An 18769-nucleotide genomic window follows, 5' to 3' on the forward strand; every position below is an offset into this window, starting at 1 on the left:
ACCTTTCATCAAAGGATTATAATGTTATCAGTCAGAGAAGAAGGTGACCACATATCATCCGGCCAGTCATATCAATTTGCATCAACCACAATGCGAACCAGGGACTAGCCAAGGGTAACTAGTTGGAGACTTCTAGTTTGGTGACTAGATTAGTGATGAATTAACCATAATAGGTGGTGCAGGGAGAGAAAAAGGTATAAAGAAAAAAAAAGTATAATATTAAGTTTGAAGTATCCTTGAATCATTTAAAAGGTATTATTCAAACGACAAAAGCATTAAATCCATGGATTTTTTTTTTCCATAGTAAAGAAAGCTTGAAAATTATGTTCTAGGAGTCTCTCAACATATTTTGGCAGAAATTTGAGCCAATTTGAGATTTGAAAAGTATGTACTAAAATGCATAAGGCAATGTTTATAAAAGAAATGCTGCATCTCAGGTGGGAAAACGCACCCAGTATCTACCAAACACAAGAAGCTCTGCTTTCCTGACCGTAATTAGCCACAGAGATTTGTAAACCTGTGAAGTTTCCTACTTTCTCAGAGTATCTGGAGCACTACTCACTAACAGTAGATTTAGTTAAATCCATCTTGGAAACCAATATTCCAAATCTCCTGAAACAATTTGCAGGTATCTTAACAAAAACTCTAAGTATACGACACATCAGAGGTTCTACTAAGCATACTTAAACATTTTGACTCTTAATATCTAAAACCAAATTCACCAAGGTGAAATGATATTTCCTGACTCTCCATTTTGTGGTTCAATGTGATATTTACAGCAACACGGAAGAAAAATATATATATTGAAGATGGGATTTTGGGTAGCCACTCAAATCAAAGCTGATGGTTACCTTCATGCAAGAATAAATAATAAAGCTTGAGGGTTTTATTAGCCCCCAAATTATTTTCAAGTTGCATAAAATGTTCTTTCTAGCCATATATATGAAAGTACTTCTACCTCTCCTTTCTTATTATACATTTAGTCTTCATAAAATATTCAACATGTTGTTTCCAATGTCAATAAAAAGTATCTGTTACTGGAAGAAGGAAAATCTATTTTGCAAAATGATAGTGAGATTACCCAGCATAACTATAATTATCAGGGGGGAAAAGACAAAGAAAGAAAGGTTAAGTAATTTGAAGGTTTTCTTAAGCCACACAGTGTGTTTTTCTAGAGAGGATTTTTAAGATGAGAAATAGATCTTGAGGGCCTTAGACAGGCCTGAGGCAATATTAAAAAAAGAAAAAGGTCAAACATTCTGCTAAAAGGCATAGCTATCTTCAGAGCAACAACTTATCAGCCAGCTTGCAGCGCCTCCTTATTTACAGCTATTGGTCCCAAAGGAAGCGCACTTGAGTGTGGGCCACAATTACTTTGTAATGAGTTTGCCAGGAATGATACAGAAAAAAAATTTGTAACTGTGTGCCATTCATAGCTCAGAAACTTTAGCAGAGAATTTTTTCTTTTGGGGAGAAAGAAAGGGAAGGTGGGACAAAATGGAGGAGGAAAGAATGGAAAAAGAAGAAAGGAGGCCTAACAATAAACATCATCGTCAGTTATGCTCCCAATTAGCGGCCAAGAGGAGCCCTAGGAAGACTGAGCTACAAGAGCAGTTTGGGAGATTCAGGGATGGTCCAGCTCCTGTACATTCGTCACAGCTCAGGGGCCTTACCCAGGGCTGCTGAATAAAATGCTTCTTTTGAAGGGGTGGGCTTGCACTACCCATGTAGGCTCATTAAACTAACTAACTAACAAATAAAAGGCCTGCACTGTCACATATTAGCAAAAGGTCAAGCAATATCCTATACACCCAGGACACCTGCATATAGTGTGTTCTCTTACAGGAGCCTCTTCCACCTCTCCTCATGCATAAAAGTGTACACCATGATAAATAAGTAGGGTAGAGAATTAAACCTTATCTAAGAGCTGTCAATAAATCTATTGTTGAAAATATATGTGAATAGAAGTAGCAGAGGCAATCTTTGTCTTTTAAAGAGGTAGTTTTTCAAAAAGAGAATTACACAAAGTGCTCCTCTGTTTTTGTCAATATGCTGCCAGGTTTTGAAATAGTATTTTTCATCCAAACGATAAAAATCTTGACAAGCAAGCCATAGAAAATCACTAATACACTTGCAGCTGCATTTCAATCTATACAAAATCTTTAAGCAAAAGCAACCAAAGAACAGCCTGGCCTAGCAAAATTATTTCACCATTTGGGCCACAAATTCAAGATAATTAAGAAACAGGATTTTATATTTCCACTGAAAAATTGTGACAAACGTTCATATAAGAAAAATAAAAATCCAGATGAGACGATGGACTGAAAAACCTACATGTGAATTTCAGGAGCTGAAGATTAGGAAAGAGCTCTTTTTTCCAACTTCACACTTGAGATTAACAACAAAAAAGAATCTTCAATTCTTTTATTTCTAAAAATGTAAGTGTGTGTGGAAAGGGAAGGGGAAAGAATTAGATGTCAGGAGGCTCAGGTCTAAACTCCAGCTAAACTAGTAGGAATATGTTTAAAGGGAGTCGGAAAGGAGAAAGATTATTTCTATGTACCCATAGTTTATAATTAAGGGCTGATAAATACCTAGACGATGACAGTGGTAGTGAGAGTGGGGAAAATGAACCTATGTAGTAGACACTTTTGTAGTCAGAATTAATGGGATTTATTCATGACTAAGGGTGAGTGGGCTAAAAATATCTTCCATTGGCTCCTCCAGAGCCACTCTCACTTTTCCTCCCTGCTTTGTGATCCAAGTAATTGACCTCTATGGACTGCACCAATGGGCTGTCTTTTCTTTAACCTCTGGTTAAGTTTTGTTAATGGAAGGCATCATCCCATGACAAAAACAGTAAGGTCAGAGTACTATTTCTTTTCTTTCTCTCTTTCTTTCTCTCTTTCTTTCTCTCTCTCTCTCTTTCTTTCTTTCTTTATTTTCATTTTTTATTTCTTTGCTTGACATCCTTATTTATGAGGGGATGAGATACAGCTACTATTAGAATAGCTAAAAATATACTTTTAAAAGCCCTCTATTCTAGAAGTGCTCCTGACCTGCATGTAATCCTCAGGTACAGAAGCAATGATGGTGCCCTGGACATTTTATATGAGGGTATTTATTTATTTATTTATTTATTTATTATTTTATTGGATGTATTGGGTTGCACTCGTTAACATATTTATACAAGGTTCAGGTGCCCAATTCTACAACTCCTCTCTGCACACCATGTTGTGTGTTCATTCCCCCAAGTCAAATCTTTGTCCATCACCATTTATCCCCCATACCCTCCTCCAGCTCACCCTCACCCCCAGCAATCACCACACTGTTAACCATGTCAGAGTACTTATTTCTCTGGCTTCCTTCCTGCCTGGTCACAAGTTGTTGGCTGTGTGGTTCTACTGAACACAGTTCCTGTCAGCTGTCCCTCTGCATTTTGTTTGTCTATGGCTCCTACAAACAACTTCTTCTCCTTTCTCCTGTAGGTCTCCGAATAGCTAAAGCTCTTAGTTAGCTACCCAAGAGCCTAAAATCCCATCTTGATTTTCCCAAACCATATCCATGCCTTATAAATAGTCCCTTTATTATATTATCTAAAATTACCCAATTTAAACAAGCCATTTGTTTCTTGCAATGATCATAACTGATAAAGTGAGACTGTTGTGTATGTCATAAGGCACTGTGTGAAAGGTTCATTTACTTACTTTGTTAGTTGAACAAACTATGTCAGATATTTATACCACACAGTAAAGTAACCAATAAATATTTGCTGAATCAATTAACACAAATAGCACAATAAAGATTGAGGGTCAAGTCCTATTTAAATATTTAAAATCTTGAGAAATTAAGATATAAGTTGTAAAACATCAGACTTACAGGTCTTATAAAAGAACATAGAAGCAACAAAAGAAATCAATCATTTCTAGAAGGTCTTTGGTAATTATTAAAATATTTATTATTTAAGGAAGTACTCTAAGTACTTGATACCAGTGAAAAAGGGCAAGTATCAACCTTCAGAACTATTGCTTGAAAATTATATAATTAAAAATTATATAAGGGAATTCTGACTATGGCCAAGTGAGGAGATAAGCAAACCTTCCTGTGAAAAGCAACTATAACCAATACAAGGTAACTTCAATATAATTAAAAGCTTACTTCCCATCAGAGACAAAGGAGGTCAGAAAGCAGCAGTGTGACATTTTCAAAGAGCTGAAAACAATTCTCAACAAACAATTATATATCCAGCAAAACTGCTCCCAAAAATATCAAGAAAAAATAAAAACATTTCAAACAGGCAAAGACTGAATTAACTGCTAGCAGACACGCCTTGCAAGAAATATTAAAGGAAGTCCTTCAAGCTGAAAGAACATGATACCTGATAGTAAATCCAATAACACATTATAAAATTAAGAACACCAGAAATGATAAGCATCTGGGCAGAGACTAATTTTTTCTCATTTCTTCTCTAAAAGACATAACATTTTATAAATAATTATAACACTATAGTTTTGGATTTTTAACATATGTAGATATAATATATATGTAACAATAATAGCACAAAAGAGGAGCAAGAGAATAAGCTATATTAAAGCTTCTATTATACTTTAAATAAATTTTTAGGGTTTTTTTAGCTAGACTGTGATAATTTAAAATACATATTGTAATCCCCAGAGAAATCACTAAGAAAATTAACTCAAAAAGTACAGTAAAAACCAGTACCCATGATATTTAAATAGCACAAAATTTACACTTAAACAAAATAAAACAGTGAAGGAGAGAGAGGAGCCCAAAAATGACAGAAGACATATAGAAAACACACATAAGTATGACAAATATAAATCAAGTATAAAAATAATTGTATTAAACATGGATAGTTGTAACACTCCAGTCTCTTAGACTAAATAGAAAAAGCAAAATCCAACTCTACAGTGTGTCTGTCAAGTCATGGTGCACTTTTGACCGGTCACAGGAAAGCAACAAAAGACAATAGAAATGTGAAATCTGCACCAAATAAAAGGAAAACGCTTCCAGTTTCTGTAGGATGATGTGGCAGCATGTGCGCATGCGCAGATGATGACATAACACCATGTATACAGCAGAGCAGCCCATGGCCATGCCAGTCGAGATGTGGATGGTACAGAGGAAAGTTCGAGTCTATACGGGATAGCTACCTAAGGAGCCCTAAAAAATCTGTGCATGCATGTGCTCGACAATTACACCTAAGCAAGACTACAGTTCATAAGGTGTTAAAGAAACATCTCTGTTTTACGGGGTACAAATTGCGGCTGTTGCACGCTATCAAACCGGCGGATAGACCCACACAATGCGTGTTTGCTACAGATATGCTTCATGAGATTGACAATGATGCAAGATTTTCGCAGAAGATTGTGTTTAGTGATGAGGCAACCTTCCATATCTGTGGACATGTTCATCGCCATAACGTCCGAATATGAGCGGCTGCACATCCTTATGCCTACGTTGAGTACAAACGTAACACTCCTAAAGTGAACATGTGGTGTGGCCTGATGCATGATAAGGTGATAGGCCCATTTTTTTTCCGCGGAGCAGTCTGTGACGGCAAAGTCCTATCTTGACATGTTGGAATTGTATGCAGTGCCACAATTTCCAGAAGGTGTCATCTTTCAACAGGACGACGCTCCTCCATACTACGCCACCATTGTTTGTGAGTTTCTGGATAGAACATTCCCCCGGCGGTGGATAGGCAGGGGTTCTGTCAAGCCATGGCCACCACGATCCCTGGATCTGATGCCCTTAGACTTTTACTTTTGGGGTTATGTGAAGCAACATGTGTACATTGAATGTATCAATGACATTAATCACTTAAAACAGAGAATCACAACATTATTTACTCTGTTACACCAGACGTCCTTACCCGTGTGTGGCACGAACTTCACTATCGTTTGGATGTGTGTAGGGCAACAAATGGAGCCCACATCGAACTGCACTGAATAGGTATGAAATTGGGAGAGTTTTCCTTACATTTGATGCAGATTTCACATTTCTATCGTCTTTTGTTGTTTTCTTGTGACTGGTCAAAAGTGCACCATGACTTTAAGAACATACTGTATATTTTCTACAAGAAGCATGCATTAGATTCTAAGACACAAATAGGTTGAAAGTAAAAAGGTGGGAAAAAAGTATAACAGGCAAATCATAAACATGGACAGAAAAAGTGTATGTTAATATAAGACAAATAGACTTTAATAAAAGGAATATCAAATCAAAGAGGGACAGTCCTAAGTGATAAAAGGATAAATACATCAGTCATATGTATGGATTAGAGATGTTTATGCATCTTACCTCAAAATGCATAAACTAAGCTAAACTGATGATTTTACAGAAAATAAACATTTCAAAAATTATAGCATATGATTTGCATCTCTAACCCTCAATAACTGATAAAAAATATAACATATAAAATTGGCAAGGATATAAAATATTTGGACAACAATATAAACTGACTTGACCTAACTTACATACATGGAATACTTCAACTAATATCTGCACATAGGTACACATTGTTTTCAAGAACACATGGCACATTTTCCAAGGTAAATCCTACTATAGATCATAAAAAATTAAAACAAATTTGAGAGGCCTAAAATCATAAAAAGAAACTTCTCTGATAAAAACAGGATGAATCTATGGGAAAGCACTCAATGAACTAAGGTGCCGCAACAAAGAATTGATGCTTCTCATCTCTCTCCCTTCCCGTCTGTCCCGATCTGTCCCTCTCTCTGTCTCTCTGTCTCTGTCACAAAAAAAAGAATGAATCTGAGAAATACCCCAACAGCTATAAATTAAATATATTTTTAAATAACTGAATAAGCAAAGAAGAAATCAAAATAGAAAGTAAAAAATATTTGAACTTAATAAAATTGGGGAGAAAATATAAAAATTTATGAAGCTCGTTATAAATTCCAGCATCAAACAAGAATGAAGCTTTCAAATCAATAATCTAAGATTCTACTTTAAGAAATTAGAAGGGACTGGCCGGTTGGCTCGGCGGTAGAGCATCAGCCCAGCATGTGAAAGTCCTAGGTTTGATTCCCAGTCAGGGCACACAGGAGAAGCTCCCATCTGCTTCTCCATCCTTCCCCGTCTCCTTCCTCTCTATCTCTCTCTTCCTCTCCCACAGCCAAGGCTCCATTGGAGTAAAGTTGGCCCGGGCACTGAGGATGGCTCCATGGCCTCCGCCTCAGGCACTAGAATGGCTCCTGCCACAATGAAGAAATGCCCCAGATGGGCAGAGCAACACCCCCTGGTAGGCATGCTAGGTGGATCCCGGTCGGGCACATGCAGGAGTCTATCTGACTGCCTCCCCACTTCTAACTTTGGAAAAATACAAAATTAAAAAGAAAGAAAGAAATTAGAAGAAGAAGGCCCTCACCAGGTAGAGTAGCTCAGCTTGTTAGAGGGTATCATCTCTTTCAATAGGCCAAGATCACACAAGAACAAGCCAAAGTTTTCCTTTGGAAATTATTTCCCCTCTGCCACACCCTTGACTGAGATTTATAATCTGGTATTAGAAGAAACCTTAGAGTTCATTCTACATAAAAGGAAATTGAGTGATGCCAAAATTGAAAGTGGCTTACCCCAAGCTACACTGTGTTAAGCCAGAGTTGGAGTCATTTCTGTTCCTTTAATTTCTAATCCAGCCTTTCTTTGGCTGTCAATCACACAGGCCTGGGCTTCTGTTTATGCCCTGACTTTTTTTTAATATTGCTATTAATCAAAAACAAAAAATAGCAAAGTAATATAAATTAATTTTTTTTTAATTCTAATTTCCAGTTCACTTTTTCTTAAATAATGTTTATTTTTCCAGCATTGTTGTAGAGTTAGCTCCATCTCTCAATGTAGAAAAATCTTCCTGGAATCCATCATACTGTGAAATTTAACAAGAAATCTCAGAATGCAGCTTAATTCTACCCAATGATAATTTTATCCAATTGGTCAAAAGAAAAGCCACATCACTCTCCATATGCAATGCACTCCTTCAAGCCAAAACTTCATCATTTTTCACCTAATCATTTCCCCTGTTATTTCCCCAGGTAGAGTAGCTCAGCTTGTTAGAGCTGAGCTATTTGGTCTTTATACTACTAACCCATCTTTCATATTGATGCCAGAGTGCTCTTTTTAAATGCAAATTTAACTATATCACTCTCCTCTTTAAATATGTGTTCAGTGGCTCAGTGAGCACAGTACTCTAAGCTGTCATTATCTTCATTTCTAGCTTCATCTCCTGAAATGCACATATATCTCCTTATGCTCCATCAAAAAGTTAACTTTATTCCAAATATTTGATACTAGTGTTTCTCAATCTTTTTCACTTGTTCCCCTTCTTTAAAGTTATTTAAAATTTCAAATACATTAAGTATCTTTAGAATAATATAATTGGATATTACACAGCTTTAAAATATGATTTTTTCACTTCTGGTCAAGATAGCTGAGTATCTTCATTTGTATACACCTTCTTTGTTCCAAATATTCAAGAATTACAGATAAAAATCACACAGATGTATCTGGGTTTAAAAATATATGAATGCATCTGTGGACCAGAAACAAAGTCAAGAATGAGTGGAGATAGAAGCCGTGAACCTATTGAGCCTCACATTAAGAAATAGGGCAAGGAGACCAGGAGTTTTGTTCTATTAAATTAATTAAACAAGGAGTCCATTACACTGAGAGGGCTCTAATGCCTTAGTACTCTATGCAAGCAAACCAAAACCTAAGCCTCAAAGTTAAGAAATCAAAACTGAAGGACAACCAAACATGAATAGCTAACTAGGCTTTCCCAAGTAAAGGCAGGCACTTAAGCTGTAGTAAATCACATCATTTCCTTGTTTTGCTTCCACATCTTCTCTGTAAAAATCTTACAACTAGCTCCTGTCTGGGGAGTGCTTCTAACCACTTCTAGTTTGGCACTGCCCAATTCAAATCAATTTTTGCTCAAACAAACCCTTAATTTTTCAATGTACCTCAGTTTATCTTTTGACAGTTCTTACATGGTAAAAGGCACTAATATTACTAGGGACTTATGTTAATCTTGCTGTTTGAAGTCAGGCTATAGCATGGAGCTCAGTTATGTATCAAACAAAATGAAAAAAAAACCTGCTATTTACTGCTGGGGGGTCACAGTAGAAGACAAAAACAGCCTCCTGAACAGTAATTAATAAAAACTTATTTTTTACCTTCATAATGAAATCTTAAGTACTCCAATACCAATGCCAGTAGAAGCTTCCAAATGCCATTTTAAGTTTGGTTTATACTGGAAAGCCTGAGAAACCAGGTAGAGGCTATCAAAAACTTATGAAATATAGGGAGGTGTGACACAGCAGGAGAAATAATTGAAACTATTTTCAGCCCTGATGGGATAGCTCAATTGATTAGAGAATCATCCCAATGCTTGAAGGTTGAGGATTCAATCCCTGGTCAGGACACACATAAGAATCAACCAATGAATACATAAATAAATAGGACAACAAATCAATGTTTCTCTCTCACCTAACCTTTTTCTCTCTCTATCCCAACCTCTCTCTCTAAAGTAAATAAATTATTTCTCACTAAAGATTAGCCTATAAATCAATATTGTTAAAATATTAACAGAGAAAGGCAGAATAAATAGAACATCAATTTTACCCCACTCAGTTATACAATAGTATAATAAGACTTCAAATTAAATGTTTATAATGTGGAATACTTCCATAAAAATGAAGATAAGAAAAATTAGTTTTACTACCAGTTCTATTGGCCATTATTATTGAGATTCCATCCAATGCAATAAAATAAGAAAAAGAAAACATAAGACTTAGAAGAGGCAAAGCTTTTTTTCATGAATATATAATATTTTTACATAGAAAATCCATAAGGATCTATAATTGTTAGAACTAGTAAGGCCATTGAGCAAGTTTACCAGATAAAAATATCAACATAAAAAGTTCATTAACATTTTTATATATTAGTAATATCTATTAAAAAATATAACAAAAAAGTATGCATCCAGAATAACAGTTAAAACCATAAATTATCTAAAAATATAACAAAAGATTCACAAATCTCTAGGATAAAATTATAAAGAGAGCACTTCTTTAATAAAACCTGAAAAAATGGAGACCTATACAAGATATTCATGGATGAAAAAATTAAATATCAAAAATAATTTATAACAAAAAAATCTAATTTTGGTGATAATACAATCAGAATTAGAGCAAATATTTGTCCTCAGAATTTGAAAAGTTTACCCTAAAATTGGCCCTTGCCTATTGGCTCAGTGGTAGAGCATTGGCCCAGCATTTTGAAGTTCCAGGTACGTTTCCCAGCCAGGGCACATAAGAGGAGCACCCATCTGCTTCTCCATCGTTCCCCCTCTACTTTCTCTCTATCTTTCTCTTCCCCTCCTGCAGCCAAAGCCCCATTGGAGCAAAGTTGGCCCAGGTGCTGAGGATGGCTCCATGACCTCCGCCTCAGGTGCTAGAATGGCTCTGACAGCAATGGAGCAACGCCCCAGATGGGCAGAGCATCGTCCCCTGGTGGGCATGCTGGGTGGATACCAGTCGGGCATATATAGGAGTCTGTCTCTCTGCCTTCCCAATTCTCACTTCAGAAAAATAAAAATAAATAAAAATAAATTTTATAAACATTTACCCTAAAATTAATATTAAAATATAGAAGAGCAATTTATGGCAACTATACTTAAAATTTTAAATAATGATATTTATGGAGAAGAGCAATAGGATAACATTAGCCAAAATAATTTTTAAAGAATAACTTGAGAGGGCTCAAAATAATAGCTATTATGAATTAAAAATAGAATATTGCTCTAGGCCCTGGCCAGTTGGCTCAACAATGGAGTGTTGGCCCGGCGTGTGGAAGTCCCAGGTTTGATTCCTGGTCAGGGCACACAAGAGAAGCGCCAATCTGTTTCTCCACCCTTCTCCCTCTCCTTCCTCTCTATCTCTCTCTTCCCCTCCTGCAGCCAAGGCTCCATTGGAACAAAGTTGGTCTGGGTGCTGAGGATAGCTTCATGGCCTACACTTCAGGTGCTAAAATGGCTCCGGCAGCAACAGAGCAATGCCCCAGATGGGTAGAGCATTGCCCTCTCGTGGGCATGCTGGGTGGATCCCTGTTGGGCACATGCAGGAGTCTGTCTGACTGCCTCCCCACTTCTAATTTTGGAAAAATAAAAATAATTATATATATATATATATATATATATATATATATATATATATATATATATATATATATAATTGCTCTAAAAATATATACTAGGGCACAGAAAGAGCCAAATAAACTAATGAAATAAAACAGCAAAAAATAGACAGACTTAGGAAAACTTGATGTGTAATAGAGGTGTCATTGAAAAGCATGGGGGAAATGATGAACTACTCAGTGAATGGTTCTAACAAAATTTATTACTCATATTGGGGAAAACCAGATCCATACATCACACTACATGTAAAAATCAATTTCATATGAATTAAAGCACAACTTATAAAAAGAAAACTTTAAATATTCTGGAAATAAATATGAGTATATCTTATCTTGGAACAGAAAAGGAATTAACAAGACATGGAAAACATAAACCATAAAAGAAGCTTGATAAATCATGTTATTTTAATATTTTGAATTTCTGAATAATAAAGGTTAACATAAACAAAGATATTAGCCATAAACAAACATATGTCATAGTATGCAAGAATTAATACCCAGACTACCTAAAATATTTCTTGAAACAGTAAAATAAGTCTCACAATTCAATTTTTAAAATGAGAAGTTCAAATGAGAAGGAAATTCACGTAAGAAGAAACTTGGAATACCAATGAATATATGCAAATTCATAAAAAGCAAGATAATACAAATGAAAATCACAATGATGTATTATTTAATATCCATCAGATTGGCAAAAATGTAAAAATATGCCAACACTAAATACAAAAGTGCTGGGAAATGGAAACACTTATAAACAACTGATAAGGAATAATTTACAAAGACATAAGTGAGTAAATAATTTAACAGAGAACAAAAGATGTTACTATTCTTTGAATCAGCAATTGCATTTCTAGATATATATCATGTGAAACTTTGGCACACGTACGCAATACAAAAAGGAATGTTCACTATTCATTGTGGCATTGTTTATAAGAATAAAAAATTATCCATTGATGGGAATTAGGGAGTAGTCATATAATTAAATATTACAGTATATAGTATTTAAAGTACTAAATGAACTAAAGTTATATGTTTTAACTTTGACAAAACTTACATACTTAATTTTTAAAATAAATGCAAACTGGTGAATGATATATACAAAATGTTACAAAGTGTTCATAACTACAACTGTGTTAGAATAATTTTAAAATGAATATATTAAAGATAAAATTCAAGATATTTATTTCCTTGAGGAAAGGAGGGAAAAATGTAGATTAGTAATAGTAAATAATAACCTGAATAGTAATAGTAATAGTAAAAATTAATCTGAAGTAAAATTCTAAGGTCCAATAAGACATTACATGATTAAAAATAAGAGATTTATAAACATTACTATAAAAAGATAACCACAATATATTATTATAAAACACATTATGTGTACTTTTTAAATTCTTGAGAAGAAAAAAAAATCAAAGTAAGGTTAATTTTTAAATGTGATATTTTGAAATAAATCCTCCACCCCACTCCTCCATCTTGCTTCTAGATGTAAAGAATTTCTCCAGGTTCCATAATTTTCAGTGACTTAGAATTCTTTCCGTATTGTTTTCAAGTTGAAAATGTTATACTTTTCCATAAATATTCAGAGCTAAAATGTGAGCTCTTTTAGGTAGCCTTTTTAATATTAACAACCCACCTCCAGGCCAATTAGTTTTGAGCTATAGCTCTTAGAACTCTGTGCCTATCATGAATTTTAATCATCCATTTGCATATCCGTAAGTTCTCAAACAAATCATGTCTTATTCTTCTCCATAATATCAGGATCTAAAACATGCCTGGTACATAACAGACACTCAGCCAATACTTGACACATGATGAATGAACTAGAACTGCTGGTGAAACACAGATTACTATCCCTGTCAATAAGTCATAGCCTTTAGGAATCCAGGTGCCTAGAATCAGGTCATCACAAATTGTCATTACAAGGACATGCACAAGAGAAATCCATTTATCCTTTCCTCACCTCTTGCCTCATTTCGTTGTTGCCCCAGGCCTATCCGATCATCTCTCCTGCCTCCCACTCTTCTAAATACTTCTAAACCAAAGTTTCCAAGGCCACAGAAATGTACCAAAAATCTTCTCATAGCAATCCAATCATTTCTCCCAGGTCAGCCTTTACCCTGAAGGTAGCATAACCTTACAATCTGAAATTTGAGCCTGATGATCTACTCACATTTTCGTTAACTGTCACAGATCATTTGGTTTAGGTGGCACTTCTGGCTTCAAAGACTTCACAGCCAACATGGCTATGATTTTCCATGAGTGGAAGAGATCAATTTTTGTGCTCCACTAAAAGCCCATGGAGGCTGACAGGTTGCCACTAAAGCCTCATCTTGGAGGACCTGGTACTGTTTATAGTTCTGTTCTTTGTCTCACTCATCATTTGGTTCAATATACTTCACATAATAATAATAATAATAATAATAATAATAGTTCACTATTCTGTAGTACTTCCTATGTGATGTGTGTATATGTGTGTGTGTGTGTGTGTGTGTATATATATATATATATATATATATATATATCTTACTACATATTACATGTGCTCATTCAATCTTTATAACAGACCAAAAGATGTTGCTTATATTACTGCCCACCTTTTACTAATGAAGAAAATGAAAGAGAATATTTTTTTTAAATTTACCAAGTCATATAGCTTGGAATTAAGAAGTATGGCTATCATATTCTTCACCAAAAATGTTATATATAAAGTTAAAACAACAGCCATTGCTTTCAACTGTTGTGCACTTACCTAAGTTGTCATTTCTCATCTTATAGAAAAAAAAAAGAAAAAAAATTTTAAAAACGGTCTACAAAACAGGATCATAATACATCAGAACTACAATAAAAATGTTATACACACTTTTCACAGATGAACTAAATCCTGAAGGGGAAACCAAAGTCACGTCATGGCGGGAAACCATGCGTCATCAGGTCTGTGGAATGTCCTTCAGTACCCTCGTCTGGAGCTCTCTCTACAACTTTCAGTAGACAGCAATCTAAGATTCCTGCCTTAGAGTCCTTCCTGGTTTCAGAAATATTTACTTCTAGACAAGCTGTCTCTTTTAATGGAAATCTTTTTGTTTCAGTATTTCTACTTGGGGCTATGGGTCATAGTCACTTCGTTAAGCTGTCTTCTTTATAAAAATGGCAAAAAAAAATGCTTCGTATGTGGTACTAGTACTACTAGGGTTGACAAGCTGAAAGCAGTCACTCCAGAAACTTACCTCAGTATCAAAATGTTCTATAGAAAAAAGTCAATTTTAAAAGTAAAAGAATATTAAACTTCATGGGATATTACAGCTCAAAAAGTAAACCTTGCCTGACCAGGCAGTGGCGCAGCAGATAGAGCATCGGACTGGAATACGGAGGACCCAGGTTCAAGATCCTGAGGTTGCCAGCTTGGGCACGGACTCATCTGGTTTGAGCAAGGCTCACCAGCTTGAACCCAAGGTGGCTGGCTCGAGCAAGGGGTTACTCAGTCTGCTGTGGTCCCCCTGGTCAAGGAACATATGAGAAAGCAATATACGAACAACTAAGGTGTCAAAATGAAAAACTGATGAATGATGCTTCTCATCTCTCTCTGTTCCTGTCTGTCTGTCCCTATCTATCCCTCTCTCTGACCCTCTCTCTGTCTCTGTAAAAAAAAAAAGTGAACCTTAATGTATGCATTTTTTAAATAAAAGAAATCAAAGAACTAAATCAGTGGTTCTCAAACTTTTTGAAGTAGGGGCACATTTAAAATCCTTCAGATAATTGTAGGCACAGTATACAAATTTCTGAGAAATATGTTATAATAAAGTCAAATATTAAAGAAAAAAATATAAAGTCCAAGCATGCTTTTATGGTAGTTAAACAAAATAAATATGACAAAATTAAATTAATCTGACATTAAAAAACATTTTTATGTTACATTTTTTGTTATGCTTTTTAGAATTTATAAAAAAGAGGGGTTAAAAAATGACAAAAAAGTTCTTTTTATATATATAGATACATTCTTAGTAAGATTTAGTAAATTAGGCAGGTCCCAGCACAAATGTGTTAAGTTTGTTCGTTCTTGTGTTTATAAGAAACATGAGCCTGATGTGTCCTAGTGATTTCTTCAATGTTTGGGCATATATTTGAAAGGCAAACTCTCATTTCCTCATCAATTCATTAAAAAAATTCCTCTCGTTTTACTCTTAATTGTGTTGAGGGTAGAAAATCCTAATTCACATAAATAGGATGTTGAAAACGGTAGTAAAATGTTCAAAGCTTTTTTAGATATTGCCACATATTCTTCTTTTATAGAAATCCAAAAGGTTTCAAGAGACAATTCCTTATGTTTAATCATCAATCCACAATCAGTGGATATAGCTGCCAGTTCTTCTTCTTCTGTTCATGTTAAACCAAAATCACTTGAAGCTTCCATGAATGGGTTTCTAATCCAATCGTATTGTTCAGTGTTAAGTGATGGAAAATGCTAAAATTAAATCCTGCCCATTAGCCTTCAAGTCCTATTTTATTTACACTTAACTTTTGCTCACTTCCAGAATTTAGGTGACATTGGGTATGGTGATTACCTCTCATAATACAACACCAAAGAACAACCAATGAAAGAAAAAATTGATTAGCTGGAACTCAATAAAATTAAAAACTCTTGTTCTTTGAAAGACATGAAAAGAATAAAAAAAAAGACTAGGAAAAATATTTGCCAAAGACAACTCTGATAAAGGACTGATATTCAAAATACACAAAGAATTAAATATATATACAAAGAAACTCAACAACAAAATCAACAACCTGATTCAAAAATGGGGCCCTGGCCGGTTTGCTCAGTGGTAGAGCATCGACCTGGCGTGCAGAAGTCCTGGGTTCGATTCCTGGCCAGGGTACACAGGAGACGTGCCCATCTGCTTCTCCACCCCTCCCCCTCTCCTTCCTCTCTGTCTCTCTCTTCCCCTCCCACAGCGAGGCTCCATTGGAGGAAAGATGGCCCGGGCGCTGGGGATGGCTCCTTGGCCTCTGCCCCAGGCGCTAGAGTGGCTCTGGTCGCAACAGAGCGAGGCCCCGGAGGGGCAGAGCATCGCCCCCTGGTGGGCGTGCTGGGTGGAACCCGGACGGGCGCATGCGGGAGTCTATCTGACTGTCTCTCCCCGTTTCTAGCTTCAGAAAGATACAAAAAAAAAAAAAAAAAGAGGTCATCAAAGACCTGAACAAACATCTCAACAAAGAATATACACAGGTGACATATAAAAACATATAAAAAGATACTAAAAAATGAAAACCACTAATATCACCAAATGCTGATGAGGATGAAGAGCAACAGAAACACTCACTCATTGCTGGTAGGAATGCAAAATGGTACAGCCACTTTGAAAGACAGTTTAGCAGTTTCTTATAAAACTAGACACATTCTTATCATATGATTCAGAAATTTCACTAATTCAGCAATTACCCAAAGGAGTTGAAAAATGATGTCCAAACAAAAATCTATACGTAAGTATTTATAGTGTTCTGTTCATATTTGCCATTTTTGGAAGCAACCAAGATGCGCTACAGTAAGTGAATGAACTATAGGACATCCAGATACCAAAATGAAAATAGCTCTCAAACCATTAAAAAGACAGAGAGAAACCTTAATTACATTTTACTAAATGAAAGAAGTCAATCTGAAAAGTCTACATTCCATATAGTTCCAACAATATGACATTCTGGAAAGGCAAAACTATGAAGACAGTAAAAAGATCAGTGGTTGTCAGGTGTTAGGGAGAGGGAGGGATGAATAGGCAAAGCACAGAGGATTTTTAGAGCAGTGAAACTACTTTGTGTGATACATGTCAAGGCTAGAAATCATATCAAATGGCACAAGACTAAAATATAAGAATTGAATGAGACGGATACTTTTTAATTACAGTAGATACAACTGTAAAGCCCAGGATCCAAAGTTTATGCTCACCACCTTGAAGTTCTCTGTACCTAGGCAAAAATAAAACAAAATAACAGGAAATGGCTTTGAACTGTTCTCTTGGGTCATTTATAGTTTTACCCTGTCAAGCTCTGATAAACTCCTACAAAAGTAAGAGTGAGACGTCTGGAATAGTAATAGAAAGGTATTTGTAGATGCTCTTCCTATGAAAGTAATGTAACAGGTGAAAATTGAAAAAAAGCAACCCATTAAAGTCTATGGAATTTGTCCTAAGGCATACAGCAGATGGAGAAATATTCAGCCAAAAAAATCTACTAAATCTTGGCAAAAACAGCTAAGGTCTGTAGCATTTGATACACGACCTGTTCCCATAAGCACTCATCACTATCAACTCTCATCTAGGATGACATTTTCCTTTTTTTTTTTTGAATATAAATTCTAATTTATTGTGTTTACATAGATTCTAGTGTCCCACCAAATACATCCCCCTGATCCCCGTATTTCCCTCAACATCCCCCTTCCCTCCCTCTCCTCCAACACCCTCCCCCTGTGTTTCCCTCAACATCCCCCTTCCCTCCCTCTCCTCCAACACCCTCCCCCCTTCCCTCCAGAATTTGCTTTTCTGCTCTCTATAACGCTGTTATGTATATATAATTTCACCAATCTCTTTCCCTTCTCTGATCTCATCCTCTCATCCCCTTTCCCTCTGTCCACTTTTCACACTTAGAGTAGCAGATCACTGACATCTCTCATTTCTCCCAAAGCTTTATGCTGCAGGAGCTCTATTCCAGGCAGATACATCTTAGAGGATTTGGTTCTATTCCTCTACACAGCTTCCAATTGTAGGAAAGAAGTTCTATTAAAGATGGAGAATACTAGGTAGGCTTGAATTGCTCCTTTTCCATCTACTACATGAGGTTGAGATTCTATGTCCGGAGAGACAATACAAGAAGACCAGGTGCTACCATTCCCTCTCACTACCTTACTCATAGAACAGGGGTGTCACCCTAGGAGAAGCAGGTCACTCTCCTTGTCCACATCATTGGTACTACAACATAGAAACTCTACACAGTGAGAAAGGCAGATCATAAGGAGAAAAGCTCTGAAACTCTCCCCAAATAGACTAAATTTATTTGGAACAAAGCAAGGAAAAGCTTGTACTTAACAGTATTGTCAAAAACAATAGCAACCTTGATGATAAGCAATTAAAGGGGGGTTGAAAGCTCTCATACATCTGAAGAAACAAGCAAAATGGTATACCAATTAGTAGCCTAACAGAGAGAATCTAGAAAAGAGAGAGATGGAAGAGAAGACCTCAAGGACTGGCAACACCATGCCCCTGAAAAGAGGTTGTATTTTAATTGGAACAGACAACTCATATCCCAGGGCATGGGCAAAAAAATACAGCAATCAGGTAGCAATTAATGGTGACTAGGAACTAAATGTTGTACCAATAGAAGCATATCAAACAAAAACTCAGTGGAAGATGAGAAAAAGGGGTAGTCAAAAAGAGTTTGGTGAAGGTCACAGAGATGTTTTATCCCTGCTGGTCAAAAAGATTGTGTACATGACCAGGGCTGCACCCTGTGAAGGCCGCACTCTAGGAAGAGTGGCATCCGAGAGTTTGCA

General features: G+C 36.0%; 1 protein-coding gene across 1 annotated transcript in view; it reads right to left on the reverse strand.

Moving 5' to 3' along the window:
- AGBL4 (AGBL carboxypeptidase 4) overlaps positions 1 to 18769 on the reverse strand; it is a 1215313-nt gene that overhangs the window by 1016606 nt on the left and 179938 nt on the right. The gene's annotated exons all lie outside the window — the stretch shown is intronic.

The sequence above is a fragment of the Saccopteryx leptura genome, chromosome 3, assembly GCF_036850995.1.
Source record: "Saccopteryx leptura isolate mSacLep1 chromosome 3, mSacLep1_pri_phased_curated, whole genome shotgun sequence".
NCBI lineage: Eukaryota > Metazoa > Chordata > Mammalia > Chiroptera > Emballonuridae > Saccopteryx > Saccopteryx leptura.